Raw genomic sequence first — 20,894 nt, forward strand, 5'->3', positions numbered from 1 at the left:
TTTGCTGCCTACTCATGGCAAGAGCCATCTTTCTGAGGAGCCCTGTTTCTTTCTGTTGGAGAGTGAGTGGTATTTAGAAATCAAGAGCTGGGCATTAGGTGTTCTTGCTGCTGCTGGAGTATCATTGTTTCTAGTTCCTCTCAGTAGAGAGCACTAGAAATATATATGAGTATACACAGGTCCATGGTTGTAGATCAATCGATCGATCTATCTATCTACCAAAAACCATTGACTTCATAGTGGTCCCTCCTGTTCCAGTCAGATACCACAAGGTTTATCCTAAATGCTGTTTATTTGTTACCCCTTTCTCTGACAATGATAAACCAGGTTCTCATTAGCCACAATATAGCCACTTATTTGCTCAATACTAGAATTCACAGAAAGTAGTTTCCTATACCCCTATAAGTACACTTGTGAATGGTTCATTTTTCTCTTTGGTTTTAGTGGATATAGTAAAAACACTCTTTTTCAAAGTTACTGAGGTTGGCCCCTTTTTCTCCATCTTCTGTGTGGTTGTGTTATTTACTCGCTATTATATAGTTAAGTTTATTTATTTGTCTTCTCTGCTAGTTATCAATGTTTTGTTTTTAAGCTCCAAATTCACCCTTCATTATCTACTCTGCAGTAATGGAGGTGGATCCTTTAAGCGCTTCTTCCTTTCAGTGAGCACAGTGTTAGAATTTGCCAGCGAGAGGCCCTGGAGGGACATTGTGGAGAAAGGGGCTTCTCCTCCTGGCTCCAGGGTGCTGCTGTTTTATGGTTGCCAGGGGTGGTGGGGGAAATCCAGTGCTGCTCGTCCAGAACACATAGTCCCTTGGTGAGCTCGTTGCTCAGGGCCAGTCCAGTGACCACCTCACTGGGGCCCTCTCAGCCTGCACATCATGCACTCCAGGCCCCAGACTGCTCTGCTGGTGAGCAGGCCTCCAACATCCCAAATCCTTCCGTGTGCCTGTCTGCCAGCCTTGGCCACTTAGACCCCAGAGGAGAGTTCTCTGCTTGCTGGCCCCGGCTGCATTTCCTTCCTGCCAGCTTCCACTGACCTGCTCTGGAGGGTTATTTCCTGCTGCTTAGGTGACAGTGGAGCAGCTCTGGCCCAGGTTATCCTCTACTTTTTCTGCACTCACTGAATATCTCCATCTGCCACGCCCTCTCCAGTGAGGTCTGAATCTCATCCTCGGGGAGGGGGCCCTTCCAAGTTTGTTCATTTCTTAGGCACACTCTCTCTCTGCCTTAGAGTATTTTTTAGAGTACTGTTTAGACTTTTATGGTTACTCCCATGTCAAAGTTTATATTAAATTTCCCTGTTCAAATTACTGCATGATTTCCACCTCCTGATTGGACTCTGATACATGTTTCATTTGGATTCCCTTTCCCATCCTTGCTGATTTTATCTATCCAAATACCTTAAGTGAATCACTACTGTGGTTGCCAAAAGTCAGAGCTTACTCAGAAAAGTCACTTTCCTGCCCCCATCAAACCATTCTATCCTGTTCTCATCACCCCCTTTGCTTTCCAACACCTGCTCCTTGAATGTAACCCATCTCATTTGTTTCTAGTTAACCCTTTCTCTATTTCTTTTTGCACTATGGAGCAGACACATGTATAATTTCTCATTTCCTTTTTTACTTTCACAAAGAGTAGCATCCTATTGGTATTCTTTTACATTTTGCTTTTTTTCATTTAATATATCCTAGTAAACACACCATATCAGTTCAGAAATCTTTGTCATTCTTTTTTATGGCTGCATAGCACTCTATTGTCTGAATGTACTATAGTTTATTCAGCCACTCTTTTTAAGCATGGTTATTTGCATATGGTTACTTAATATAATTATTTTTTTAAAAAACATGGTTGTTTTCAAACAGTGTTGCAATAAGTAATCTGTACATATATATTTTTTTAGTTTTGGAGATGTGTCTTCAGGGCAGATTCCTAGAAGTGGGATGGCTCAGTTGAGAGGTAGGTGCATGAGTTGTTTTGTTAGTCTTCACCAAGTTCCCCTCTCAGAGGGCTGTGCCAATTTCTGTTCCCACCAGCAAAGCATGAGAGGGCCTGTTTCTCCCTAATCTTGCCAACAGGATGTGTTGTCATGCTTTTTAAATTTTTGCTTATCTGATAGGTGAGAAATGGTATAGTTATAACTTGCATTTCTTTAATTATGAATTATTTAATATCTTTTCATGTAATTAAATGACATATATACATTTTTAAATGAATTTTCTGGTTCCTGTCTTTTTTCCTGTTTTCTCTTGATTTGAGTAATTTCCCTCTCTTTAAGAATTCTTCAAATATTGAGGATATTAGCCCCTGGCCTCTGGTATAAACTACAAATCTTTTCCCCCAAGAGTGTCAATGCCTTTTAACTTTGCGTGTAGTGCATTTGCCATGCAAGTCAATCTATATTTTTTCCCCCTTGGATTGTTAATCATGGTTAGAAAGACTTTCCCTGAACCAAGGTTAAAGAGGACTACACCCATATTTCCTTCCCATACTTATAGATTAAATGTTTATGTTCAGATTCTTGATTGATTTGGAATTTATTCTTATGTGTAGTGTGAAATATCGATTTTGTCTTTTTCCAGTAGTTACCCAGTTTTCCCTATCTTTGCCCCAGCAATTTGAGATGTCCTTGTCACACACTTAATTTCCATCTGTGTTTGGGTCTTTTCAGGACTTTTTATGCTACCCCACTGATCTGTTTGGGCCATAATATGCCAGTACCCAACTGTTGTAAATATAGAGGCTTTGCAGCAGACTTTAGTGTTGCTAGAGCCAGTTTCCCTTGTAGCTGTTCTTTTTCTTTGATTTCCTGGCTATTCTTACATTTATTTTTCCATATTAACATTAATAACAGCTTGTCCTTGATACTTAATATGATTCAATTATGTGGTGCCAAACTGAGGAAGCAGTTCAGGAGCCCAGAGGTACATTTGCTTCAAGAGTTAATAATTCAGCCAATGGGGGTCCATGGCAGAGACTCGGGCCCTGGAAGCAGACCGAGGATCAAGCATCAGTAGCCCAGACGGAGTGAGAAAAGTCATAGACGTAAGTAGGAGGCAAAACCATGTAAGGTCTATATCCTGGAAGTCAACGCTTGGCTAGAGTATCAAATCAGAAGTTCAGAAACAGTAACCAGGCCCAGGAGAGGTTAAGGAGTCATGACCTTACACAATTATGGTAAAGAGCCAGCAGGGAGCCTGTGAGTTCTGAATGCACAGGTGAAGTCAAACTATCTTACCCATTGGTAGGAAATATCTCAACTCTCTATTCAAATAGCTAACAATGTGGCTTTAAATAGGGTTTTTTGTTTGTTTGGTTTGGTTTGGTTGTATTTGTTTTGTTTTGTTTTGATTTTTTTAAATTTTTTATTTATTTTTTATTTATTTTAGGGCTGTACCCACAGCATATGGAGGTTCCCAGGCTAGGGGTCTAATCGGAGCTACAGCTACAGGGGTTTAATCTGAGCTGCATCTGTGACCTACACCACAGCTCACTGCAACGCCGGATCCTTAACCCTCTGAGCAATGCCAGGGATCGAACTGCAACCTCATGGTTCCCAGTTGGATTTGTTTCCTCTGTGCCACGATGAGAACTCCTGGTTGGTTTGGTTGGGCTTTTTTTTTTTTTGGTTTTTTTTTTTGGCTGCACTCATGGGATATAGAAGTTCTCTGGCCAGGTGTCGAACCCGTGCCACAGCAGCAACCCAGGCTGCTGCAGTGACAACACCAGATCCTTAACTCACTCCACAAAAAGAGAACCCCAAAGAATAAGTGTATTTATGCCTGACATATTTCTGGAGTAAGCTTTGTTTCCTTTGTTCCTGGGAAATCTAAGTTCCTTCTCATAGGGTTTAATAATCTGAAACTAAAAGTTTTAAATGCATTTTAAACAGCCGCTTTCCCTCCCCTACCCACACATTTACCAAAATAAACAAGGCCACCCTACAAGCCGCTCTCTGATTTGCACAGCAGGGAGAGCTGATGCACATTCTCACATTTGGGGCTATTTCAGCTGATGGAAATGGCAAAGGGTTCCTTTCCTTAAATAATCTTGAGCATGATACCCTTTCTTAAGCACTGTTACTGTAAAGTAAAAACGTCTGAGGAAATAAGATGCTCATGATAAGAAAAAAATTTAGATAGTTGTCAGGTTTGATGTGTATGTAAGAAAACATCAAAACCCTGGGTGAAGAATTCAAATTTGAAGCCTGGTGGTTGGTGTGACCTCACTCTCACCTGCTCCCTGCCACACAGGGCTCCATCAGTCACACACACACCACACACACACACACACACACACACACACACACACACACACACTTCTTCCCTCCTACAGAAAAGCAGGACCTAAAGCCCCTTTTCATCCCTTCCTAAGTCTTTTCTCCTTAGAAGCATACGAATGCTACCCCCTGTGTTTCTCTTTTTCCTAAAGCGAATTCAAGAGCTTTGTCATTGTAGTCTAATGTTTGTAAAGAATCCAGCACAGCTTATGCTCATAAACAGGTAAACAATAAACCCTACTTTATCCCACCTGGTGATAAGACTGTGACGTAAGCAGAGGTCATCCATCCTCACCCCGTTCTCCCATGGAATCATCTCACCCTGCCTGTGAGGCTTGGAGCAGCCCCAGGCAGCATCACTGGTTCTGTGTTCAGTTCGTGAACCTTGTTACAGTAACGAAGATTGATAATGGCAAGTTCACCGTTAAAGTGAATTGGAGGAAAGGGGTGGGACGTAATATATATGGAGAGCATTTACTTTGTCCAAGACAAAAATGCTTTAAATACCTTGTTTTGCCTAATTATCATAGCTCTCCATGAAGTGGGCATTTCTAGCCTTACTTTGTGCTCTGTCGTTTATGAGCCAGATTTTCTCTCACCTCTGCCTGACCCAGAGCCCATGTTGAATTACGATGCCTTCTGATTTGCTCAATGCCTACGACAGTGTCTGGTGCATTGCAGGTACTCAAGAATCTTGTGCTTATTTGCACCCTAATCATGGACTTTCAGAGATTTAAAACTTGGCTCCCAGATTATTATTCCCAAATTTGTGGGTGCCAGCAAGGCTACTTTGGGAGACGAAAGTCTTTCTAGGATTCCTCTTTTCTTAGCCATGCAACCTAGCATAATGCCTGATCTGACCCTGAATAAGATTTCTCTGACTCCTCTGATTCTGTTTCTTCTCTTTCCTGTGCCTTTGGCTGACCCCCAAATTTAGAAAACCTCATAACAGAATCTGACCCTCTAGATTTTCTCAGAAGAAAGTCTGTCCCTGATGACCGAGCTTACTCTACACTGAAAATGCCAGCAGAGTCCGCCTCAAAAGTACTGAGTCTCCTTCTTCCCAATTGAGAATGTCATTCATGTTTCTTTGAGGATTCTTCCCAGCACAGGAGAATACTTCTAGATGTGGCCAAATATGCATAAATGTGCTTGACCTCACTAATCACTGGGGAAATGCTAATTAAAATTAAGAGAAGCCATTTTTTTTAATCCAACAGATTACAGTGAATTAAAAAAGATTGAAAATATCCAAAGTTAGCATGGACATGGGAAGACTCTCATCTATCGTGTTGGAAGTGAATATTAACGAACATCTCTACGTGTTCAATTAACAGTGTTCATCAAAATTTGAGATGTGGGAGTTCCCATCATGGCGCAGTGGTTAACAAATCCGACTAGGAACCATGAGGTTGCGGGTTTGATCCCTGGCCTTGCTCAGTGGGTTAAGGATCTGGCGTTGCTGTGAGCTGTGGTGTGGGTTGCAGATGCGGCTCAGATCCCGCGTTGCTGGTTGCTGTGGCTGTGGCTCTGGTGTAGGCCGGTGGCTATGGCTCCAATTCGACCCCTAGCCTGGGAACCTCCATGTGCCGTGGGAGCAGCCCAAGAAATGGCGAAAAGACAAAAAAAAAAATAATAATAATTTGAGATGTGCATATTTGCTAGTTTACTTTTGATTGACTTCTGTTGTTTGCCAATTATTTTTTCAGTTTTTATCTCTTTTTTTCTTTCTTGTGTCAGTCACGGCTCTCCAGACTGATCAATCAATCAATGGATAGATACAAAGGAAAACAGCTAGCTAGCTGTAGCTATAAATAAAGGAGGGGGTTTATTATAGAAATGTGCTCACATGACTTTGGAGACCAAGATGTCCCACTACTTGCCATCTGCAAGTTGGATAACCAGTAATGCCAGTGTGTCGCTCAGTCCAGGTATGAAGGTCTGAGAACTAGGAACACTGAGAGCAGGAGAGGATGGATGTCCCAGCTCAGGCAAAAAGAGCAGATTCCTCTTTCCTCTGCCTTTTTGTTCTTTCAAGCCTTCAGTGGATTAAGGGAGCCCCACCCACGCAGGCGAGGGCAGTCTTCTTGACCCAGTCCACAGACTCAAAGGCAAATCTCTTCCAGAAACACTCTCACAGGCATACCCAGAGGTAATGTGTTACCAGCTATCTGGGCATCCCTTCGGCCAGGCCTATTGATGCCTGCCGGCCAGTGCTTGGTAAGCACACGCTGTCTTTGGGTGGTAAAGGATTTAGCTCTGCTTGCAGAACAGAGCAAGGGCTTGATTCCAGCATCCTCTGCTCACCCTCTAGGACAGGCTTCCTTTTTCAGGGCCCTGCCCGCATAACCTTACTTGAAGCCCTGCAAAGGATGCTGGCTTTGCCTCTCAGATATGACATTTAGGAAAATAGTATTTTGCCCAAGCTCTAAAGACATGGTCCTCAGCCTCCTTCCACAGCTCCGTCCAGGCCTTAGAGTTTTTGGCGGTATGTTTGGTTCTTTTGTTTGGGTCATGGTCATTTCTTTGTTTCACTGACGATGGTTTTCTTCCTTGAGCTTAAAGAGAAGAGAGTAAGTAAAATCCCTGTTTCTTCTACCACATTTAACCAGATGTTTACTTTCAGAAACCTAATGTTATAACTTAATTTTGAAATAATTTTGAAATTGCCTTTCATTTTACACTTCTTTTCAATGCTGACTGACTCATAATTGGCCGGGGTTAGTTATGTACACTCTCTGCAGAGAGAATAAGTACTTACATGGCTAAAGTCACACGGTATTGTTCAAAAACACTTTTTTTCTTTTTTCCCTTGACTTCTGTGCCAGCAAAATCTTTCCCGGTCATCTTGGGTTCTTGTCCTCTCCTGTGTTCTCGTGCAGTTTTCCGAAGAACGCAGCTGTCTGGGAACGCACACTAAAGGGGTCAACACTTAGGTCATGGAATAATTCTCCCATTTCCAATAAACAACACCAAGCCGTACATTAGTTGGTTTCAGAATTCCCTTTGACCATGCTGGTCCTTTTAGCTAAGCTCTCAGCTGCTTGCAGGATTGGTGGAATGATCTGAGTGAGGCTGTGGCTGTTTGTACGTCCACACTGGACGTGGGGAGGTAGGGAAAGAAACAGCTTGATTAAGAAAGGCTAGTTTTGTTGGGGGTTGGGTTTTTGATGGTTGTTGGTTTTTTTTTTTTTTTTTGGCTTGTTTTTAATTTTTATTTTCCAAGGTTGTTCAGTCCACCTGGAAAAAGACCAGTTTACAGTTGGCCAGATAGGGAAAGAGTTGGGTGTGGAAATCCAAATTAGTTAGTGGCATACTTTTTTTCTAATGGGTTTTGATCTTAGGGATTGCCACCCTGGGCCACTGGTTTTATTTGTAGGCAGCCCCTGATGAGAAGAGCTCTTGCACATTTTTTTTCCCCCTGAAGGCTGTGTCTTCCATCTTAGAATAGTTACTGGTGTGTTCATGACCCTCCTACGAGGCGACCCCAGTAATCCAGGACTGTGGCTCCTTCTCTTGTGCATGGAAGTGATTCTTAATACTTAGATTTTGTGGCCCAACTCTAGAGTTTGAACAACCACCCTGTCTATAAATAGCTTCAGAAGAACACCTCAGTGTCCCCAAGTTTATATTGAGCCAGTTTTTCTTGTTTTGTAACTTCGGTGGGGGGATGGGACCACTTTTTCCTCAGAACAGAATTTTTCCTTTTAAAGACTCTTTGTTTTAAAAATAGTATTCTTTGGTGTCCAATTTGCTTTTTATGAGGAGAAACCATAAAAACACATTCATTTTTCAGGAGGAGAGGGGTAGAGATCATAAAAAGAATGCCTACTTTTAACAAAACAGCTGTGACAAGAATTTCGTCTAACTAGCATGGTCCAGGACATTGTTTTTTTGTTTTTTTTTTTTAATCCCAATACCAAACAAAGTACACTTCAAGAGGAGGTTGATAGCAATGCATACAGATGCCTTCCAGTTTAGGTAGAAAATGTAAAAGAATCAACCACCCCCTCAGGGTTTGCTGAGTATGGTAGAGGATGGACCCAGGGCTGGAATGGACATTGTTTCAAAAATGCTCACCATCCAGGCCATCTGTAATTTACACTGAGGTTTTCCAAGATGCTTGTTTCCTTAGTGTAAAATTTGGGGGTCAGCACGTGATCGCCTTGGCCGGCTGGAGCTGGATGTTCAGGGGAGGCTGAAGAGAAGACAACCGAGTGTTTGAACCACACAAAGCCCCTGGGGCCCTTACACTGCTGAGGAGTCTTGTGTGTCTATACCCTTGGAACAATACAGTTTTAACAGTTGTTGACACATTATTGCATCAGAGTCTTGCCAGTCTTGCTAAGATGTATTGCACTTTTCTGTTTCTTCAAAGCTTCATGAATAGAATAAAACCTTTCTTTGATGTTTTAATCAGGGATAACTTTAAAGCCTCAGCTGCTGTCCTGAGCTGTTGGGAGAGTTGGCTGCAGAGCTCCTGCAGCTGTGGGACACCATCCTTTGGAATAGTGTGTCTGTATTTGGTGGCTGGTGGTGGTGGTTTCTGCCTTGCAGTCCGGGGCACCTTCTCGGTGCCGGCGGGATCTGGCCTGCAGCTCTGACCCAGAGGAGCATTTTTTCTGTTAACTTCCTTGCTGCCCCCAGTCTTTTGAACTCTGAAAAACCCTTCAAACAAGCTTGTTAAGGTTATTAAACTGGGGTCTGAGACACCAACGAAGCCTTGAAAGGACTCAACATGCGCCATCTTTAGTGTGGACCACGAGAGAACTATTTTTGCCTACAAGGTGCCTTTCTAGCTTACGTCCTGATTTCTGGCTGTGTTTTGTGGTGATGAGGGTTTCTCAATGTCTAATTTGAGATAGATTAGGAATCATTGTGATTTGAAGGAAAAGGATGAATAAAAAAGTGGTAAAGGCCATATCATATTTGGAGGTTATGGATCCACCCTGATCCTGTTTCGGCAGAATCCCCCACAACTGCTTTAATGCCACGTGGCTGAGCTCTAGGAGAGCTGTTTGCGAGCCTAGGTTTGGGAGGATTGTGAAACAGAATAGTGGCTCTGGGTGAATTTGGCAGAAGGAAAAGTGACTTCCTGTCCTGGTTCTGCTGCCACCTCGAAAAATTAACCATTCGTCAGGGATCTATTTCCTTAATTGTAAGTTGAAAGGTTTAAAACAGATAAGAGTCTCCTAGCCTTGCATTTTGAGTTGTGTGAGTGTGTTTCTATTTAAAGTCCTTTAAAGGAGTTCCCGTTGTGGATCATTGAGTTATAAACCTGACTAGTATCCATGAGGATGTGGGTTCGATCCCTGGCCTCACTTAGTGGGATTAAGGATCCGGCATTGCCATGAGCTGTGGTGTAGGTTGCAGATTCAGCTTGGATCCTATATTGCTGTGGCTGTTGCAAAGGCCAGCAGCTGCATCTCTAATTCGACCCTAGCCAGGGAACTTCTACATGCTGCAGGCACAGCCCTAAAAAGCAATACATACATACATACATATATGCATACATACATAAAAAGTCCTTTAAAACACAGGATTTATGGCAGGTGGCCATGTGGTATATACCACATCTAGTGCCATCCTGAGATCAAATATCAGGACAAGAGCAACAGAACAAATCATCTGGGCCTCCCTCATCAACCCTGATTCCATGGAACAAGGCAGGCAAAATTGGAAGTGGGAGCCACTTTTCTGCATGGTAACCTTTTAACCAGCATCCCTTAGACAATGGAGGATTTGGTGTCTTCTCTGCTGGGGCCCCAGAGGCATCAAAATTTGATGAATGAGAATAATTCCGACTCTCTCCTGGTTGGGGTTTGTTGGGTTGCCTGATTTTAACATCCTCTTCCTTGTTGTAAGAATGTTCAGTCTCATTCTGTATGTTCCAACGTGATCTACATTTAATATTTTCCCAGCCCTTTAGATCTTACCACCTGCATGTTGATGGGTTAAAGGGTTATCTCATTCTGAAAATCACAAGCAACTTCTGATTTTAACAAAACTGCAAAACTCATACATTTTCAAAGAAAGGAAGAGGGGTGGGGAGGCGTGTTTCACTTTGAACATGTTGTCAGAAATGAGTGAGCTATGGTCTGGAGACAAAATCTTGGCCATGAAATGATGACTCGATACCAAAGATTCTGATCTGTCACAGTGGTGAGAGCAGACAGATGGGTTCTTCCCAAGGGTCCTGGGGGCTTCCTGAGGGTGGCACTTGCTTTGGAACAAGAGCTGAGATTTCCCTTGCTCCCTTTTAGATTGTGTTTGTGGCCTGCACACCAGACACGGAGTCTTAGAAGAGCCACAGAGAACACGAGAAGCAATCTGTAGAATTCATTGTCTTTTAAATTTGGATATCATTCATTTTCACACACATGCTTAGGAAATGGAGTATCCATATGTCATTTGGATGCACATGATTGGTGTTTATACTTATGAAACTGTATCTGTGTAAGGTACTAGGGTCTCTTATAAAGTCCAAAAAAAAAAAAAAATCGTGTGTGGAGCTGTCCACTTTATAGATCCCAAGGACACCTCTGATCCCTGGTTAGCCATCCATTCACCCATGCCGCTAGTGTTCTGAGAGCTTCTGGGATTGCCTAAAAGAGTCTAACCACATGCTGCATTTAGATGCTGAATTGTAAGTGCACTCTACCTAAAACCCTACTTTACTTTCCAATTACATATAACAATACATTCCATGCCCAGGCCACTCTGATCTGGCCCCTGACACAGCTTCCACCACCTCTCCTGTCACTCTCCCTCCTAATCACACTCCTTCTTGGCTTCCCAGGACTTCTTTCTGTTCCTAGAGCACCAATCTCATTTCCTCAGGGCTGTCGTACTCTCTGTTCCCTCTACCTGGACTGTACGTCTCCCTCCGCAAAGTTGGCTGTTTCTTGACATTTACTGAGTTCTCTGCCCAAGTGTCCCAACCTCCAAGAAACCTTTCCTAACTCCCTCATCAAATGCCACTCCCTCTCCATCACTTCATCACATGACTGCTTTATTTTTCTTGAAACACTTAACACTGTGAGAGCTAACCTCTGTTTATTGACTCGCTATCTGCCTCTCTCCAAGGCACAGGGAGAGCTCATGGTAGCAGGGACATTGCTGGGTGTTGTTCCAGGCCCTAAGTCAGCCTCGAGAAGCCTCGAAGGGAGGGATGGCTGGCTCTGAATGAGTGGACTCAGTGACCCCTCACGCCCTGACTGCAAAGTGAGCTTTGTGGGTTTATGTTTTGTTTTGTTTTAGGGCTGCACCTGCAGCATATGCAAGTTCCCAGACGAGGGGTCATCCTGCTGGATGTACATCACCTGCTTTTGGACAAATCAAAAAGTACAATCCTATTACTGCAGAGACTTTTGTGCAGCTGCCTGCTTGCTTCCACCTTTGTCCCTTTGGAACTTGCTCTCTCTGCTGGCCATGCTCCTGTCTCCTCTAAAGTGGATGTGCAGCTCCTGCCTAAGGAAGCTCTTCTCATCAGCCTCTCCCTCCCGCCTCCACGCTCCCTCCTCTGCACGCCTTGGGTGCTGGCACATTCACAGGCCTCTGTGTGTGAATTTGCACTTGCTGATATCCTTTTCTAGAAAAGTTACTTTCTCCTTTGATGTGTGAGGTGTCAGGGCGGGACAGGCAAAGCTACTTTGCAATCATATTTTCAGTTACTTGAAAGTCAACATTTGTGATTTCCCCTTTTTCAACAGTTTTCTTACACTATTAACTGGTATTAGACGCCACCTGGGTCTTCTATTCAAGGGGCCTGCTGTCATCTTCAGAAAGGTAGTTCGTTGCCTGAGAGAAACAACAGATGTGTTTGTCTACTGCCTGAAATTTAAAACACCCAATATGAGTGTCTCCAATCAGAATGGTCTCACCCTTTCCAATAAGGACACCGTGTCCACGGTCCTTGGCAGGGGGACACAGTGAAGGGCACTTGCTCCCGTGAATCACGTGGTGGGACTTTGTTGGTCCCTGCTGACCTCCTGGCCGGGACAGACCCTGGGAACCCATCCAGCTCTGCGGCAGAGCCAACGGGTAACGAGGTTACTCATCTCAGGCTTTCTCCTGCCTCTGGGAGGCAACAGAGCTCACCCACCCGCGTCAAATTGAGAGCTTTTACAAGCGCCGCACACACACTTTCTCTTCGGTGTTGCCAAAGAGCAAACCACCGTGTGCCGTGTGAAGTGACAACATGGGAAGTCAGTTGTGGGGCCCACCCAACGGGGCAGCTCAGTTCTCTCTCCCAGCCTCAGAGGCCAGCCCTCCTCCCTGTGGTTTCCATGGAACCCAAACGTTTGTGTGGGCTTAGTCATCTCCAGGAGAAGCAGGTCCTGGGGGGGACGGCCTCATCCTTCACTGGTGCCAGGGGCTGAACCCAGTGACTTCCTACTGTGGGCATCGCTCTCCCAATCCTCAATCTGCTTTTCTGAACCTTCAGGTTTCATAACTCGGTCTGACTCAGAGTGAGGTGTTACTTAATGGTGTGATAAAAGCATATTTTACCATGTGTACACCTGTGGGATTTTGAACGCCAAAAAAGCAGGAAAGGAGAAAGAGCAGGGATTTTGAACTCCAAAAAAGCAGGAAAAGGAGAAAGAGCAGGGACTGGTGAAACTCTGCACATCATTTTCATTTCTCACCGCCCCTGTTTCTGATTCCCAAGCATTTCTTTCTTCTGCTGCTTTCTTCTCACTGAGTCCTCACTGCTCAAACAGAAAACAGACAAGGAAAAGAACCAATGATTAAGGTTCCCTTCCTGGGGGGTTAGGGAACAAGACAGGTTCAGACCTCCTGTGTGGGTCCCCCTGGGCCTCACAGCTTCAGGGTGGTGGTAATTAACCCAGTGCCAACCAGTAGCTCCCATCTAGGCCCTCACCAGGGATTGGGGGGGGGGTCTGTGCATGTGCGTGTGCGTGTGTGTGTGCAAGAAGCAGGCCTGTGGCATGGGGAGGGTATGAAAAAGACTCAAAAATTCAATCTCCAAAGAGGAATTTTAAGAGAGTCCCCGCTAAAGAATTCTACTACAAGATTTCGAGTTGTGGTTCAGTGGCTTATGAACCTGTCTAGTATCCATGAGGATGTGGGGGTTCGATCCCTGGCCTCACTCAGTGGGTCAGGGATCTGGTGTTGCCATGAGCTGCGATGCAGGTCACAGACTCGGCTTGGATCTGGCGTTGCTGTGGCTGTGGTGTAGGCCTCAGCTGCAGCTCCAATTTGACCCCTACCCTGGAAACTTCCATTTGCCATAGGTACAGCCCTAAAAAGCAAGGGGAAAAGAAAAAAAAAAAAAGAATTCTAGTACAAAACTAGAGACAAACACGACCTTTATTAAAAGGTGTTACCAAGAAATATGTCAAATACTTGTACTGTTCATTCAGACTTCCAGTTAAATCACAGATAATGGGCCCTTCTAGACTGTTAACTAAAGATTCCAGCCAGAACAGAATTGCCTAGAGCTCTACAAGGAATCTTCTCTGTGTTGTCTGTCACTGGCTTTGACATGCCTCGTTCTGCTGATGTCACCGTGTCCTGCTTGTTTCTGAAATTGTTACAGCTCATGCTTATATTGCTTTCTGTCCCCCATTCACAGCCAGTCATTGAGTTTATGAATAACCCCTCCTGCCTCTTCCAAACAGAAAAGGGGAGGTATCACCAGTGTCCGCTGATGGAGTGTCACAGAGTCATGGCTATGACATCTTAATAGCCACACTCCATGACACAGCCAAAGTTGTCCCGCTTTGCTAAATGACAGGTCAAGAGGGGCACAAAAAAATGGCTTTCTCTCAACTTCCAGCTATTCTGTACTTTAATGCATTTTCAGTCAGTTTCCTCAGAATTATTAGCATTTTGTACCTTATTGGAAAAGTGATACGAGGTCATTTTCTAAAGCCTGAGTCTTCCTGCATTTTATTCTCAGCTCTTGAGCTGGTAGCACAAAATCCTCTGCATTTTCCCATTTATGAAGAGGGGTATGAGTTCCCTGGTAGCCTAGTGGTTAGGAATCTGGCGTTGTCAAGGACAAAAAAAAAAAAAGAAGAAGAAGAAAGGTAAATGAAATGGGTCTTCAGTGTACTTTCAAGAAGACAAGCTTTCTTTCTTTCCTTTTTTTTTTGGCTGCACCTGCAGAAGTTCCCAGGCCAGGAACTTGCCACAGCAATGACAACACTGTATCCTTAACCCGCTGAGGCTGTGCCACCGGGGAACTCCCAAGAAAATGTGGTGTTTAAAGTCACTTTGGACAATTTAGAAATGAGCATCATTGCTTTTTCTGTCCCTAAGCTGGTTACTAGAGAAAAGGGTTTCTGAAGCTGAGATGAGAACTTCTGGAAGGGTCATGAGCTCTATGGCTCTGGATGGCTTCCAGCTGGTTTTAGCAGGCGGCTCAGGTCTGGGGTGGTACAGATAGCTAAGCCCCTGCTGAAATCGAATGTGGTGCTGGTGGGTGGGGTGGGAGCTCAGGGCGTGGTTAGGGGTACAGCCTCTGCAATAGGACCCATGAAGTTCCAGGTCCAGCTCCACCACGTATGTGTGACCTTGGCCAATCACTTGGCATCATTAAAAAGTAAAACAAATATGTATATAGAAATAGGATTCTTTTTTGGTTTTTGGCTTTGCCTATGACAAGCAGAAATTCCCAGGCCATGGATTGAACGAGCACCGTAGCGGTGATTGGACCATGATGGTAAATAACATCATGATGTTATCCGTGGAGATCATGAAAGACCTCATAGGGTTATGTCAAGGGCTAAATGAGCCTGTCCATTTTGGTCTTTATTCCGGAGAGTAGTTCTTGGAGGACAGAGAAGGGATTTATCAATCACTGAGAGATTTCAGAGGATGAAGATTTTAACGAAATTCAAAAACTATCGCAAGAGGGCAATACCTTGGTGGAATTAACTTCACATTTTGTTTTTATTTGGCAAAATCCCTCTGAGGTTCTTGTGTGTGGAGGGGTGTCTCACTCTCCCTACCACCTCTGACACTTGAAGCTAGACCAAGGCTGCTTGTCCAAGGACTGTGTTTTTTCATTTTAAAATTGGTCAGAGAAGGGTACTACTCACCATATTTAAAACCAACTTGACCCACTTTTGAGCTCTTGGTTTCCACTTAGCTTTTTCAAAAGCTTGGGGGAGGTTCTTACCCCAAATGCCCTGGTGAATGCTAGAATTACAGGATTTCTTCCCAAAGTACCTCTAAAGAACCAATTATACAAACTGTTGGTTATAAGAGGAGTAAGTTTTGAGGGCCTGATGTATAACGTGGCGGCTATAATTGATAGTGCTATATTATATAATTGAAATTGGCCAAGAGAGTGGAAATAAAATGTTCTAACAGGCACAAAAAGATAAATATGTGAAGGGATATGTTAATTAACTCCACAGGGGGAATCTTCTCACAGTGAATGTGTATCTAAAATCATCAGTTGTACACTTTAAATATCTTACAATTTCATTTGTCACTTATACCTCGATAAACCTGGATTAAAAAAATAACAAATGGTTGCACTTCATCTCAAATCGAGAAAGATCGCTTTTAACCAAGAGGCTGGAGTTTCTTTTCCTCACTCCTCTCCCCAATTCTCTTTTAAAAAAATTTTTTTTGTTAAAGTACAGTTAATTTACAGTGGCATGCCAATTTCTGCTGTATGTCAAAGTGAACCAGTCTCTCTCTATATGTGTGCATATATGCATATGTATATATATATACACACACACACACACACACACACATTCTTTTTCTCATATTCTCATATTATGTTCTTTCACAAGAGATTGGATATAGGTGCCTGTGCTGTACAGCAGGACCTCACTGATTATCAATTCTGAATGTAATAGTTGACATCTATGAAACTCAAACTCCCAGTCCATCCCACTCCTTCTCCCTCCCCCTTGGCAACCACAAGTCTGTTCTCCATGTCTCTGAGTCTGCAGAACAAAAGCAGACTCTCCCTACCTCTCAATATCACCCCAAATCAAGAGTCTTTAGATTCTCAAGTTTACTTAACAGAGGGGTCTCCCAATGCTATAACCAGCTACGCTTCCAACACGGCCAACACTTCATGTTCACCCATTACTGAGCTTCTTTCTCCTCATTTCCCTCAAAATATGAGAACTAAGTGGGGAGCAGTGTGCCTGCCTGTGAGTTCTTCCCATGTCCAAGGTCATAGAGGGATGGGAACTTGAGGCTTCAGCCTTGTGGGGCAAAGTGTGAACGTCTGTCTCATTGTCCTGTGCTTGTCGGAAGGAGGTCTCCAGCCCAGAAGAGCCAGAGGTTGGTGCTGGCCCATTTTCCAGGCCCTGGGATCAGGGGCATGGCCTTTGGATCGGGTGCTGGCTGTCTGCATCACCACACAGGCTCCAGGGAGCGGGCCTGGCTCCTTCTATAACGCTCCTCCTCAAGTCCTCCCCCGCCCTGTCCCCCCCTCACCTGGGCTGCTCTGCCAGGTGGGAACCATTCTCTCTACCCTCAGTGCAGAAGGAGCAACACTGGCCTCGTGGTGGGGGTGAACTCAGGACAGGCTTTTCTTCATAATTCTGAATTTCCTAGGTTTTGTCAGTGTAAGCCAGACTCTTAATGCTATTTTAATGCAGTTGTTTTGTGTGTGAATAATATGCTCTTTTTGCCAAACCTCAAACCCTGGAACTAAGATCTCATAAAAATGCCTAGAGTCCAAAGCTAATAGCTGTTATTCAGCTGTTATGGGGTAAGGCCTACGAACGTTTCAGATTGATGTTATTCTCACCAGGGCAGTGGGTGATACGAACCTACTGAGGAGAGGCTGAGGCTCCAGATGCTCAGGGTGCAGGCAGAGATGAATCCCATCTGCCTGCTCTAGTCGCTCTTCCAGATGGAGGTCTCTGGTGTAGATTTTTAACCTTCATTCCCTGTCATAGTTTCCTCCTTCTTGATCTTCAGCTCAGTGAATAGCCTCACTCCCCACTCAAGCTGAAAGTTCTAGAAGTCATCTTTGACTCATGCCCCTGCCCCCCACCCCGTACACATCTGATCCCACCACACATCTGATCACTTCAACGTTCATTCAACAAGGTTTTTCGTTTTTTTGTTTGTTTGTTTGTTTGTTTTTTCGGCTGCACCTGTGGCATATTGAAGTCCCTGGGCCAGGGATTGAATCCGAGCTGGAGCTTCCACCTATGCCACAGCTGCAGCAATGCCAGAAACTTAATCCACTGCGCCACAGCAGGAGCTCCTCAACAGGTATCTAGTGAGAGCTAAGTGCTTGCCTGGCACTCTGCTGGATAGGCTGGTAAAGTGGCAGCCTGCTTGTAGGAGAGAACATAGGGTCATGGTTAAGAGTGTGGACTCTGGAATTCCCTGATGTCTTGGTGAGGATATTGGTTCCATCCCTGTCCCTGCTCAGTGGCTTAAGGATCCAGTGTTGCTGCAAGCGGCGGTGTATGTCAGAGATGAGGCTGGGGGCCGGCGATGCATGGCTGTAGTGTAGGCTGGCAGATGCAGCTCCAATACCACCCCCCTAGTATAGGGAACTTCCATGTGCTGCAGGTGCTGCTGTAAAAAAAGAAAATGTGGCCTCTGAAGAGCCAGAGGTCATGAGCTGGCTCTGCCATTATTAGCTCTGAGACCTTGGGGGCAAGGTCTTTCTGTCTCCTTAAGTGAAGTGGGGGTAATCATAGCATCGGGCTTCACGGTTTCATTTTGGCACCTAAATGAATTATAGTTTTTAATCCACTTGGTGTCTGGTATACTGTAAATATGCCAGTGCTTGAAAAATAAAACAATGGGGGAGAGATTGGTACTGAGTCTTCACACAAACATGTGAAGTGGCAGGTGGAGAGGGTGGTGGCCCTGTGAAGTCTGAGGAGCCCCAGTTGGGCTTTGAAGGATGAGTGGGTGTCAAAGTCCCGAGGGCTTCATCTCCCGCCACTGTGCTTGTTCAAGCCTTGGTGACCTCACGCCTGGGGCCTCTGAGTGGTCTTCCTTCCAGCTCCCCTCCTCTGCAGTGGAGTTTTTCTAAACCTTAAGTCTGATGGGGTCTTTTCCTTAATGGCATTCTGCAGGGGCTCCCAAGTTCCCTCAGGCCTGTAGCCAAGTATCCTCAGTAGGCTTACAAGGACCTGCATCATTTTCCTGCCAGCATCGTCTCGGTCCCCGCTTTGCTCACCTCCTCAACCCCTAGGATACACCCTCACACGCTTTGCTTCAACCATGGGGAATTTCTTTTAGTTCTCTCTGCAGGTCACAGGCTTTCTCCCCTCCGGTCCATGGCTCTTTTTCTCACCCCCACTGGGCATCTCTCTGCTCTACCCCCCCTTTCCCGGGCGAGCTTCTATCATCCCCGAGACCTCAGCCTCAACCTCGCTCCTGGGGCGGCCTTCCTCAGGCTCCATGGCTCGAGTGAGGACTTTTGCTGTGATTTTCTACAGCCCCTCCTAGTGCCCCTACTGTGGAGTTGGTCATTTATCAATCGTGTCATTTTTCTCTACTCTCTGCAATCCCACCAAGCTCTGGGAGGGTAGAAGTTGCCTTTCCTGTTCAAGGGTACCCCCTGCCCCCCGCATTCAGCACAGCGCTGGGCACATGGTCAGCGCACAATACCTCTTATGGGTTGACTTATGTCTTCCCCCCAAGTCCATATATGTTGATGCTCTAACCTCTGAACGTGACCTTACTTGGAGATGGTGTTGCAGATGTCATTAGTTAAAATGAGGTCATCTTGGAATAGGGTGAGTCCAACCGACCCAACCCGAGAATCACCACATGAAAAGAAAGACATGCACATAGAGGGAAAGTGACGTGAAGATAATACAGGGAAAAGATATTCATCAACACGCCAAGGGAGGTGGCCCGGAGAAGACACCTCCCTCATCGCCCTCAGAGGGTACCAAGCCTGCAGACACCTTGATCTCAGGCTTGGCCTCAGAATCAAGAGATGATACACTTCCTTTATTTAAGCCACATGGTGTGTGGTATTTTGTCACGGCAGCACTGGAAAACAAAGACGACCTCTTTCTTCACAGACCGGGTTTCCAGCTCTTTTCCATGTGCTCCTATAAGAAAGGACTTGGCCCGATTGCCAACATCCCCTCAGCAGCTCCACATTCCACAAATAGATGGCTCCACAAGAATGGCAGGCCCAGGTGGCTGTTAGTCATCACAGCAAGCGGCCAATTTTAGCTTCCAACGACCCCCTTCTCCCTGGGCATTCCAAGAACTTCACCCAAGTGGGCAGGGGAGGTGCCCCTCTCAGCAAAGCGCCCACAGCAGGGGGGACGGGAGCGGATGGGCAGGCAGGTGCCTGCTGTTCCCTCCCAGCCAGAAGCAGCAGCTGAGCAGGAACCGGGCTGAGCCATGCACAGGGGCAAAGAGAAACAAGAGCTGGCGTGTGGAGCCAGAGCCATGCTCTTTCTGGACTCCGGAGCCACACCACGGGATGTCGGGGCAGGCTGTGCAGAAGCCAACATGTCAGGGAGGAACTCCCCCTACCCCCCTTCTTAAAGGACGCTCCCCTTCTCTGTTTGATTGCAGCCTCTAATAAGCAATTCTTTCAAATTTCTTCTGACTTCAGAAGTTCAGAGTACGTTGAGCTAAAGAAACACCAGGATCGTAATTACGGTTATTATAGGGAGCTGTTGTATGCCCATCGCCACGGCATCTGGCTGTAATCACATGCTTGATGGAATGCAAGACGATCCACGGCTCATAATGGGCACTTTCTGAGCCAGGCAGCCACCAAGCGCCCACCCTCCCACTTGGAGGCCCAAGAGAACAGATGTTTGTGGAAAGAGAGGATGCCTGTGCCGGTCTGGAGGGCCAGTGACCTCGGCGTGGTGCTCAGGGAGAGACATTCTATAACCAGGTCTTGGAGCTCCTACTGTTCTGACCACTGAGCAAGGGCAAGAAGTGGGCTCTCCCCTGACTCTGGGCAGCAGGAATGGGTTGCCACTGGAGGTGGGGGCGGGTGGTCATCTCTGATCACAGTGAGTCTCACAGATGGCAAAGTGGAAAGGTGTGACTCTGGGATGTAGACCCCAGCCTCTGTCCCCACTCCCCAGCAGCCAGGATGCTCCCACACTCTGAAAAAGCTGAAGAAAAATCTCTCGTTAAACAGTTCCTGAGGCATAATGGTCAATGTCTGCTCAGGCTGCCATAACAAAACACCACAGGCCAGGTGCCCGAAATGACAGCATTTACTTCTCAGCATTCTAGACATTGGGAAATGCGAGAGCAAGCTGCCGCAGATTGGTTTCTTGGTGAGGGCTCTCTGCCTGGCTGCACATGACCATTTTGCCTTCTTGATGTCTCCTCCCATGGTGGAGAGAAGAGGCTCTGGTGAGTCTCATAAGGGCACGAATCCTGCCATGGGGCCCCACCTGCAAGACCTCATCTAACCCTCATCGCTTCCCAAATGCCCCGCCTCCTAATGCCATCACATTGGGGTTAGGCTTTAACATAGGAACTTTGGGGAGACAGAAACATTCTGTCTCTAAGGGTTAAACTTGCTTTCTCTCTCTCTTTTTTTGTGCCTATCATGTCTTTCTTCACTCCTCAGTTTTGAGAGTCAAGACACCCACAGTTGGAGTTCCTGTTGTGGCTCAGTGGTTAATGAACCCTACTAGTAACCACGAGG

The 20,894-nt window shown here is 45.5% G+C and overlaps 1 long non-coding RNA gene across 2 annotated transcripts in view; it reads left to right on the forward strand.

Annotated features, from left to right (window-relative positions):
* Nucleotides 1–20,894, forward strand: part of LOC110256604 (uncharacterized) — a 138,558-nt gene that overhangs the window by 10,703 nt on the left and 106,961 nt on the right. Inside the window, exon 2 of one of the 2 annotated variants that reach the window (XR_014845305.1) lies at nt 1,904–1,959. The exons of the other annotated variant lie outside the window; for it this stretch is intronic. This is a non-coding gene — a long non-coding RNA (uncharacterized LOC110256604). The remainder of the gene's footprint in view (nt 1–1,903; nt 1,960–20,894) is intronic. 2 annotated transcript variants of the gene reach the window in all.

The sequence above is a fragment of the Sus scrofa genome, chromosome 1 (genome assembly GCF_054392235.1).
Source record: "Sus scrofa isolate SSC_HxYL_T2T_F1_AM1 chromosome 1, Sscrofa_HxYL_maternal_Yorkshire_Landrace_v2.0, whole genome shotgun sequence".
Lineage (NCBI taxonomy): Eukaryota > Metazoa > Chordata > Mammalia > Artiodactyla > Suidae > Sus > Sus scrofa.